General features: G+C 36.7%; 1 protein-coding gene across 6 annotated transcripts in view; it reads right to left on the reverse strand.

Moving 5' to 3' along the window:
- Lrrc4c (leucine rich repeat containing 4C) overlaps nucleotides 1-11,187 on the reverse strand; it is a 1,134,834-nt gene that overhangs the window by 1,122,887 nt on the left and 760 nt on the right. For 4 of the 6 annotated variants that reach the window (XM_048788624.1, XM_048788628.1, XM_048788622.1 and 1 more), the window contains exon 1: nucleotides 10,918-11,181. The gene's annotated coding sequence lies outside the window, so the exon portion shown is untranslated. Of the gene's footprint in view, nucleotides 1-10,917; nucleotides 11,182-11,187 lie in introns of those variants that run through there. The other 2 variants (XM_048788626.1, XM_048788625.1) reach the window with 1 other exon arrangement.

An 11,187-nucleotide genomic window follows, 5' to 3' on the forward strand; every position in this document is an offset into this window, starting at 1 on the left:
GCACACAAACCAGGCTGCTGCACACATCTGTTTTTAGAGCTCTATTTCATAAGCATCCACAATATTTCTGCTTTAAAATTGAGAAATGATTGCCCCTTAATCAGCTATTTGTTAAACTGGGATACATAAATATATGAGCTATCATCCATAAATAATTTTAGCATAGAAAATAACAAAAATTAACATTTGAATGGAACTTTAAAGTTTACATAGTTTTTTCTTGCATATCCATACAAAAGCCTGTGTATTCCCTTGTGAAGAAAGGAATTGCCTATTTTTAAGGACTTACAAGACATTTTATACTATTTCCAAACACAGGTTCTTGACTTATTCAGACATATTTTATGTTATCTTGGCCATTTATTTAACCTCTGAGTTTAAATCTGCCATGCTTTAAATTTTGTATTAATATCTACTTCATAGTTTTTCTAGAGGAAAGGATGAAGTTTTTGATAATGAATATAAAGTACAAGACACATTTTTTCCTTGCTATCCTGATTCTGATGTAGCAGATAGGAATTCTTTTTTAAAAGTTGCCTACATCTAATGACAGAGAATTGAGACAGTCTTCAAATATATAACTGGTGTTTGCAGACTGGGAAGACTTGGAGTTCATTATGCAAAGACGGTATGTATTCCTCCCTTCCAGCAAGAAGGCAAGAAGCCACCTTTGGAAACAGAATGCATCTAATCTGGAGCTCTCAGCTACTTAAAACTGAGCAAGCAGAACTGAGACCAGAGCCATGTATGATATTTGAAGTGGTTCAAAAATGTCGAAAGAGAAGGGAAGAGGGCCTGAGGTAGATGAGGGAAAAGTTGGAGCTGGGGTAGCAAACTAAAAGTATAAGATGTCCTAACAGGTCAGCTGATCCTAGAGTAGTCTGAGTAAATGTCAGACAGGAGGTGTTGGTGCAGATATTGATATTTTTTGCACATTCTGTGGCTTCCACTCTGTAAGGGGGTTTAGGAAAAGATGATGAAAGCAGTTTCTTCATATTTGGCTGCTCAAATCACTAACCACCATGGGAAGTAATAGGAATAGGAAGAATCGACCCTTTATTTGTTTCTGAACCTCATATGTCAGCTCTCAACAAGGAGGAGGGTCAAAGTGTTATTTAACAGAATCCTGACAAGTGATTTCTGCACTGGACTCACAGAGAGAGATCGCAAGGACCAAAAATTCCATCTGAGTCATTTCTTCTTGGGGGACAAAAAATTCCTTTGCCTCATCAAGTATGTGGCATGGTCAAAATTAGAGCTGATTAATTTTAAAATGCCTTTCCACTCTTTTCCTGAATGCTTAGCTTAGTTCCAGACCTTAAATCTAGTGGGGGGAGGGGAATCTAGGGGAAAAAAAATCACCCTATGAAACTACGTAGTAAATTTCCTAAATTTATTTTTGTGGATCTGTCATCCTTCTAACTTGGGAGAAACAGAAGCTGGCATCCACTTGAAGCAGAAAAGGGGTCTCTCACCTTTCTTAGAACTCAAAACTGAATGCTTAAAAGTCAGAGAATAACCTTTCTATCTATTCTTCAAGGTTGAGTGAAGTGCCATTTCATTCTGAGCCATCAGTTCTTAGACACATTTACCTCTAGGACACATCATTAGAGATGTTGGGATCATCTGTTTCTTCAATAGACCATCAGGTCATGACACTTGTGCCCCTTCCAGAATATAGGAAAGGGGCATGCTAGAAGCTTAAAGAGGAAGAGGAACGAAGGTCACTAGAGAGATGAGTCTTTGCTTCTTGGCTTCCAAGGTCTGTTTCAACAATAATTGGTAGAAGAGAAAAGAAATCCAGAAAAATTATTTTAGAAAAATAGACATAGCAATGCAGAAGACAATTTTACCTGTGAAATCATAGAAAAATGTAAAAAGCAACAGAGAAAAAATAGAGAATACAATGAATGACTTTAAATCTTGGGCAGGTTGAAGTTTCAAACTGGAGGAATCAGAGCACCTGGTCTCTGTAGACAGATGCAACCAAGCAGATGTTCTGCACGTCTAGTAGTGATGCAGTACCTTGAGCAAATCACAAGTCACATGCAGTTCAGTTTCCTCATCTGAATCCTAAGAAAGTGACACCTGCTTTATACATATGTGATATGCCTTTTGTGTGTGTGTGTGTGTGTGTGTGTGTGTGTGGTGCTGGGGAATGAACTCAGGGCCTTATTCATACAAGGCAAGCACTTTACCAACTGAGCTATATTCCCAACCCCACATCTGTGACATTCTTATCTCCTCAACTGGAATATCAGAGCACGATACACGTGCTTACTTTTAAAATTTTTTTTCCAAGACACTCTACAAGACCCCAACCCATATCTTCACTTTTACCCTTCATCTATTTTTTGATGTATTTCATTATTCTATTCACACTGATATATGCATATTTCTGATTTTGTTTCCTTGTTAGAGATATTATTACTTTGAATTATATATTTAGGACCAACTCCAAGTTGTCCTGCCTTCCTTAAACTTCCCAACTATACACTTCTCATGATAACTTCCTTCTCTGGATTTCCTGTATGGACTCCATTATGGTTTGGTCTGAAAAATCCTGGGCTGCCTCAGTTGGTAAGCAAGTTAATTTTTCCTTATCAATATAATGCCAACAATAATGTATTAATGTATTTGAGGGGAAAATAATACTGCTTATATATTTGTGTTGTATACCATAACTGTAGCATAATTTTGAACCCACAATGTTCTTAATAATCATACATTGAATAAATGCATCTATGAAATGATCACAGAAAAAAAAAATGTACTATTCGCCACCAGAACATTCATTGAGAATTCTGATTTGCTTATATAAAAATGATCTTGACCTAGATCTGTAGCATAGTTCTGAGATTCAGGGCTAGGAATGGAGTTTGTGTTTGTTTAGTTTAAAATACATCAAGTGAGTCTTGGAAGAAAGGTACGTACCACGGAGAGAGAACAGAAATCTATGTAAACAAAGCTTGGGGGAGAAATGCAATCATGCCTATAATGATGGAAGAAATGGAAATCAAACTTGAAGTAGCAAAGACACATCCAGGAGAGTCATGCAGTAAGGCAGAAAGGGTCAAGGAAAAAAAGATTATAGGAGTGAGTGTCAACCAGAGGGGAGCACAGGAAAAACTCAGCCATTCCTGAAATGGATAGCCCCTCCCTCATAAAAGTGTTGGCAGCCAGCAGCACACTCAAAATTTTAAAACTATTTTTGTATATGCTCTTATCTTATGCATTAGAATCAGAACAAGCTGATGGATAAGATGCCTCATGCTTAATAATATTACAGGTCCCTTGGTAAATGAAATATCCTGACCAAAAGTCACATGTGACTTTTCTTTAGATGAAAGTTGAGTATTTTCCTGTGTTTGTATATATATTCAGAAAGTTCATTATCACTATGCACAACAAACATCTCCAACAGTCAAAAGTTAGCAAACTTGTCTACTGTGTAACTAATCATTTGCTTGTTGTTGTTTTTTTTTTGTTGTTGTTGTTGTTTTGTTTTTAGGTTTTCAGGAAAGAGTTTGCCTTTATTAGAAAGAGTGATCCAAAATGTCATGTATTTTTTTTATCTTGTTATTCAAACATTTTCTCAATAGATGTAGAAAAATCTTTCTTATTAAAACACTTCTATATCAAGTACCTACTAGGTTATAGGTATGTGTGGTCACAGGTTTAAATTCCAAACATATTGTTGAAAACTACTCTCTACACCTTTGTGTTTACTTGGTCCTTGTTTCTGTAACTTGTCACCTAAAACTGAAGTATACAAGTAAAAAAAATAAATAAATAAAATAAAAGATTTGAAATCCCTCATCATTGAATAGTTTACCAACAAATATTTAAAATGCTCTATTGGTTGCACCCTCACTACCACATACACACAAAGAAAAAGCTAAATTATCCATAAGAGTAAAAATATAAATGAGTGTCTATGGATATACAAATGCTAGATAACTTTTTCTGGGATGAGAAAAAGGGTAAAATTAAAATTTTCTTTGACAGTATTAAGGCAAAGGGAGATTGACAGATCTTCTTTTTATCAAGAAAGCTTTCAATGTGACCTTTTCTCCTGTTTGTGACAAAGCAATGAGTTACATTTCCAAACTCCCAACATTTTAGGCCCTGATTTTAGAAAGCATGCCTCAGCTCATGAAATTCTGAACCAGTTCTCTTTCTCAGTCTCCTTGCATGCTCTGCACCAAATCACTCTTTTTCCATCAACATATTCCCCACTGACATCAATATTGCTAGAAGATAATTTTCTTCCTCTCTTTCATATTTTTATGACTGGACAGATAAAAACATTCACTTTTCTGTTCATTCATATGATATAACAATGTTTATCACCTCCAAAGGAATAGAACATTAACTGAGATTATGATTATTATCATAATTAATATTACTAATCATTACAAATAAACATAATTTTCATTATAATGAGGTAACTCTTATTGCACACCAGCATTATAACCTCTATTGTAAGTATTTTGTGAGTGTTCTTTTTCTTAATCTTTTAACAACAACCCCGTAAGGTAAGATATGAAACTAGCAGTATAAAATTAACTGGCCCAAGTTATATAACGAAAGAATAGAGATGCATATTAAGGGTTACTACCCATAAAGTGTATTCTACAAATGCTCCCCACTGCCACCTGCTAATTAATGTTACAAAGATCTTTATGTCCTTACTTTGTTCTGAGCCTTGTAACTGCAGTACAATATCCTACTTGGCATCAAATATTTCAATAAGATTTTGTTAATCATCAAATTGAAATAGAAATCTGCCCAAGCTATGGATTCTGCTAAAGACTATACAAATGTGGCATTGATGATGTACTAGATTAGGGACCAGTTGATTCAGGGAGGAACACTTCACAGACCCCTTGGGGACACTATGATTGCACATCTCCCCTGATAAAGTGGGGTCTCTTATGACAACAAGATTATTTGATTGGCATTTAGAGAAGGCTTGCTCAGGACTGTGTACATTTAGGAACCTGTGTGAAGAAACACTGGGTTTGCTACCTAAAAAAAGAAAGAAAAAACAGAAGAAGGAAAGAAACAATAGTACAAAAGAATAGACTTGAGCTTTAGTGTGAGCCAGAATTTGTGGCAAAGAAATAAATCTCTTTTTTGCCTCATTTATAATATGGAAACAATAATTCACCTTACTAATTTTTTATGAATAATAAAAGTAAATAACCTAAGCTACCTAGCACAGTGCCTGGCATATATAATACATTTGTTGACTAAGATAATTATGATTTATTACATTACCTCCATGTATGATAGCAATTTAATCTATAGGATGATACAAAGAGAATTTCCTTAATTCCATGCAGAGCCACCAACCACAAATTCTGATGCTCAAGGCTATGGTAGAACCAATGGACTTGTTTTTGTTATTTTGGTTAATGGACATCTTTCTTCCCTTTCTTACTATCCTGGGATTGGATTTTATAGAATGGGGCTTTAAAATGCAGTGAGTGTGAATCTGGTCTTCCTTCCCAGCCAGTCATGAAGTAGACTTCATCCATTCATTATAAAGATAGGAAGAATCCACAATCTGAAGGACACAATCCTGCTCCTGCTCCCTTCATGCACAGGGAAAGGCTGACTCTGCAGAACAGAAATACCTGGGTCAAGTGGTACCAGCCGTGCAGAGTTAGCAGAGCAGAATTGGCCTCATCACCAACAGCTCAGCTCAGCTACATTAATAGGAACAAGGCTTTTTACATCTTTTGCAATATGTTCTTGAACTAAATAAAGGTCACACAAATGACACAGCCCCCACATGGGTCAGATTCTGGCTGAGGATTCTTAATTCTGTATAACTATCACGTCAAAATTCCAGGGGGGGCAGGCAGCCTTGGAGATTGCAGAATGCCCAGTCCAAATTTCAGAAATTGTGGCAAAGAGACATGAGCAGGAAGAATCTTTCTATACTTCCCACAGCAATGTCACAGCATCTGTACCTGGTAGATGTTTAATAAATAGGCATCCTTCATTGTCTGTGAACAAAACGAGATGTTAGATAAAGAGCAATGTTAACACCACTTGCTGACATTTGAATTGTGTTTCTGAAACCACATATGGATGGATGCACATTATTCTCGTTACTTATATTCAGTATCATTTAGAAAGTTGTAAGCATAAGTACAGTGACATCTGGAAAGCCTGCTTAGGCTGCTCTGAGAAAGGGTCTGATAAAACCCAGTTACACAAAGAGAGCTAACTCATAGAACCAGAGCTTTCTGTCTCCAGTTTAATTAGCTCTCAGATTATGCTTGGGGATTTTGCCTACCTGCATAAAGATATAAATACACTGAATTACATAGGTCTTTCTAATTATGAAACCAGATTAAGAGGGGTGAAAGAGTAGACATGGACTACCTATAGAGTTCCAATGGTACGCAAAGGATTTACCAAGCAGATTATGCACAATCTTTTATTAATTTATCACAGAAGCTCTTATGAGTGACTGCTGCTGTTTTACAGATTAGATTACTGAGACTCCAAGAGATTATGTGGTTCCAAGTACGTCCACCTCCAAAACCAGTGTTCCTTACCACATTCTCCTGTTATTACCATCTTCAATTCACCCTACTAACTCTGGTTTGTTTCCTGAATTCGTCTCAGAATAATTGTCATTACAACTTGTGTCATTATTATAAATAAATATCATATTTATACAATTTCCAACTTTAACTTAAATTCTAATCAACAGCTTCATTGTGGACTAAAGTTTTTGTATCTCATAGAAAAAGACAGGTGAGAGGCAGGTTTCTTATCTTTTCCCTGTCCTTTCTACACTGCCAGTGACAATGGATTCAAGTCATTACACATGTTTCATTCCTCAAGAATCTGTAGTTATACCTCGTAGAGACTGGCCAATTACTTACATATGCACATTTCCCCATATGATCATATACTTCATATAAACATGCATACACACAGCTTACTAAGAATGCACATTGAAATTACTAAGAAGAGGCATAGTCAATATACTTGGGAAAACAGCCAAACTCCCACAATAAAAATACTCATCACTGATCATGAAGAAAAGACCAAGTCTATTTAATGAATTTAATTTGAAGTCATATCAGAGAAATCACTTTATATTGTATTGAAGTATATGTGAAGTCAGCATTACTATAACACTTTACATTCCTAAGGCAGTGTATAATTACTGATCATTTCATTCTACAACATTTTTTCATAACCCACATGACAACATTATGAGTTAAGAATGTTTACTTCCAAAGTATATTGGAGAAAGTCAGGGTTCAGAGTCTTTAAGTGACTTGATAATCTCTAAGCAGCACTGTCAGTACTTGACTGACATCTGGTTCTCAATCCAGTTTTCCTTCTCCGGATTATAACCCAAACTCCACCATTCTCCCACCTTAGCTGTGACAGCTTAGTGGTCCCAAATTGCATTGCAGATGATTGAATGAGTTGAATTATTCTATTGCAAAGCCCTGCCCTATTCATATATAAATTAATCATCCTTTCTTTTGTGACTTATTGGAGGAACCCAAGAATTTGTTTTAAGTGACAGACCAACACCAAGACCACACAAAGCATCTGTCCTCAGAGTGCATATTTCCTTCATCCCTAGTATATGCACTTTCTGCTGTAGACAGTTTATTTCAGCCTGTTAATCCTCACCCCAATGCCAGCACTAGCTCAATTCTTCATGGAGCTAATACACACCACTAGGCTGTTGAAATGACTCAGCAATCAAAACTTCAAGTTAAGTCCACCTGATCCTCACCTACCTCCAGGGCCAGAGCTCCCAGAGCCCCTTTCTGCTCTTGAACTTACTAAGCAAACTTTCTGGCTTCTTTTAAAGGTTCTTAGTAGCTGACTTTCCAGCTGTCAGCCCTGTTTGTTATAGAGGGAAAGAGCTATTCATGTGTTAAGTGCCCTGGGTCTTAAAAACATAGAAACACACTGGAGAATGTTGGGACTGGTTGGTTGACTTGAGCACAAACCCAGAGAAAGGCTTGCCAACCGACTGGAACTAAATAGAGAAGAAATTAGAATTTCCTTTATTCTCCACAATAAACTCAAAGCAACCTTGTACCAATTTATTCCTTTAAAAATATAACCTGGCATGTATTTGTTCTGGGGAACTTCAACTTCTTCATCAGCACATCTAACATGTCGTCTCAACTAAAACGGAAGTTCTCTACTACCACTTGGACCTTTCTTTTCTGAATTTCTTTTAAGCAAGAAAACCAACCCCAGTGAACTTCAAAACACTCTTTACCACCAAACAGAGCTCAAAAAAGACAAAAGAAAGGTAGCCATGGATCTGGGACCAGGTCTGATCAAAAGCTATTTACCATTGCTCTGAACTGAGCTGCAAATAAAGATGCAAAGTTACAGTTGTGCAAACACCATCAGAAACCTTGAGATACAGGGGAGTTACTTTGCACATTGCATGAACTATAATCAGAAAATCCCAAGTTGGCTTGTACTCCGGTTCTATTATTAGCCTGAAATAAGTGATAAAGAGTTGCTGTTGCTAGAAGATTCACTCATTACAATTATTAAATCTCAAATACACAAAAGCCAACGTTATCTTTTTTTTTTTTTTGAGATGGTGTTGAGAATAATCTTTGCAATTAATTTTTGCCAACACCACAAGTCTAAATATACTCCTACTGGGTGAGAATGTGAAGGGGTGGGGTGGGGGGAACAGTCAAAATTCAATAGCCTCAATGAAAAGAGGTACTAATTTGCCAACTTTCAGAATGGCATTTTCAAAGGGCTTCTTTTTATTCAGAGCAGATCTGAGACAAAATAGATGACCTAAAATACTGTCCTCTACGTGGGGCTAGTTATCAAAAACTGCAGAGAAAAAAATAAAGAGCTGACCAATTTAAGGAATGACAATTGCCCCACAACATCTAGGGGTTTCAGATACCCTGACATGACCCATCAGCACATGGAGCATTAGGGGCTTTTCTTTCCTTATACAGTAAACTTTGTTTCCTATTTATGTAATTAGCATCACCTTCTGGCTTCATGTATCATGGCTGTTTTCTCCACAAAGAAAATCATAATTTATTTGTGTTTTCTTTAATGTTCAATCTACTTAAAAGTGAAACAAGCAAGTAAACAAAATCCCTCCTTTCTTAATAAGAGAAATGTAAATAGAATTTATGAGAAATAACCCAGATTAAAATATCTTAATCAGAAATATTTCATAAGACCTCAGAGAGAGAGAGAGAGAGTCCCACCTCCCCCCGCATTTTTTTTTTGTTTGTTTTGTTAGTTAAATCAGGAGAACTGTAGGGAGTAAGAGTCAGTCATAGGGCTGAGTTGGGGTGGGATGTCTTTTTAGCAGTTGCCATTCTTTAGTTGCTTTCCTAATATCATTAGGCAAAGATCATTAGATTAAAGGAAGGATAGCCCATGTTAATTCCAGAGTATAATCTCATCTAAGTTGTTTTTCCTTTTTTATTTTTTTTTCTTGTTTTGGTAATTCCCTTGTTTTGAGTATGTTATTTGTCATCTCTCAACTTGGATGATCTCATAAATCTTTAAACCATTCAATCATCTCTGAATAAATTTCTCATATTACAATTTTCACCTTCTTCCTATCTAAATATAGATGTCAACACTTGGAAAGAATCACCTAGGAATGCCCTCCTCTACCTAGTTAACATACCTGTCATCGTCTCCATGAATATGTTCACAAGAACAGTTGGAGTGGGCTATCATTCCATGAAATATCGCCATTTCTCTTAGGACAAACCATTCATATGCCCTGACTGAGGAAGACTAAGGTTCCATTGCTTCCACTTGCGGTTTGAGTATTTTAGAAAGCTATTTATAAGTTATTCTCACTTCTTGGGAGAAGCTAAGTGATTCCAATGCAGAGATAAGGAAAGGGAAAAAAAAAACACACAGACACAAGAACACAGATGTTATCACAATGAAATGGTATTTTGCTTTAATTAAATAATCTCAGAATCATGACAGGCAAAACATTATCTGCATTTCAACTTTAAGGAAATGGGAAAAGAATGAAGTCGCGGCTAACCACCAGGAAACACCAAAGAGACCCAGTTAGGCAAGCCATTTGACTAAAGTCACCTGAATTTCTGATACCACTTGCTTTTACAGCCCAGAATAGACAATTAAGAACAATTTGCAACCACACTTCCTTCTCTAAGGACAGCGTAGGGTGAGAGGATGTTCCAAATCGACAGACACTAGTCTTAATCAAGGGACACTGCATTCAGAAAGGTTAATGAGATGCAATAGCAAGAGAATCAGTGCAAAAAAGTGAGGTTCAAAATACTAAACAATTTCCACTTTGTTCTCATTTGCTCCAATTAAGATCTGCTGAAGCCGCTTTTCTGTATTCTACACATTCACTACTCTCCAGAGCAGATAAAACTATTCAAGGGAAAAAAAAAGGAGCCACAGGGGGTGTACTATTAAGTTATCATAAAAGTCCGGATAACACCCCCACACCCCACCCCCACAGGATTTCTGAGCACTCACTTTTGCTTCTACCTCAGAGGCTCTGCCAGCAGCTCTTTTGATTGATTTTTTTTCCCCTCAAATTTAGAGATTTATTTCAAGGAAGAAGAAGGTTGGACTTATTATTTTCCCCCAGATTTTATACATTCAGAATTTACTGTGAAAATGTCCAATAAATGAGAGAGGGATAAACATGGTAAAAGGTGTGTGTGTGTGGGGGGGGTCATACAAATGGAAATAATCTCCTTGGCATGAGAATAACCCCAAAATGCCACACACTGAGTTCTTCTGAGCATTGTAATCTCTAGAAATGCACTTAAAAACTGCATAGGGGTTTCCAAAAACAAACAGGAAAGCACAAACATCACAGAAAAGAAGGACTAAGATCTAAAGAGTCTCGTGACTTACCTTCTTGATGAATCCTCAAAGTTCACCCAGGAAAATTTAAAATCCTCTAGCTCGTCGTGCGCTACTCTATTTTCTTTTCCTCCTCCTCCTCCTCCTCCTCCTCTTCTTCTTTTTTTTTAAGTCACATAGGAGAAAAATAATCAGTTTTCAAAGATTCCATTTATCTGATCTTCCAGCACCAGCAAAAACGTGTCCAAGAGACTCCGCCAAAAAGTAAGCCAAAAACTCATCAAAGGCAAAAAGAGAAGGGGGAGTGAGGAAGGGAGGGGT

Source organism: Marmota marmota, unplaced genomic scaffold (assembly GCF_001458135.2).
Source record: "Marmota marmota marmota unplaced genomic scaffold, marMar, whole genome shotgun sequence".
NCBI classification, from domain to species: Eukaryota; Metazoa; Chordata; class Mammalia; order Rodentia; family Sciuridae; genus Marmota; species Marmota marmota.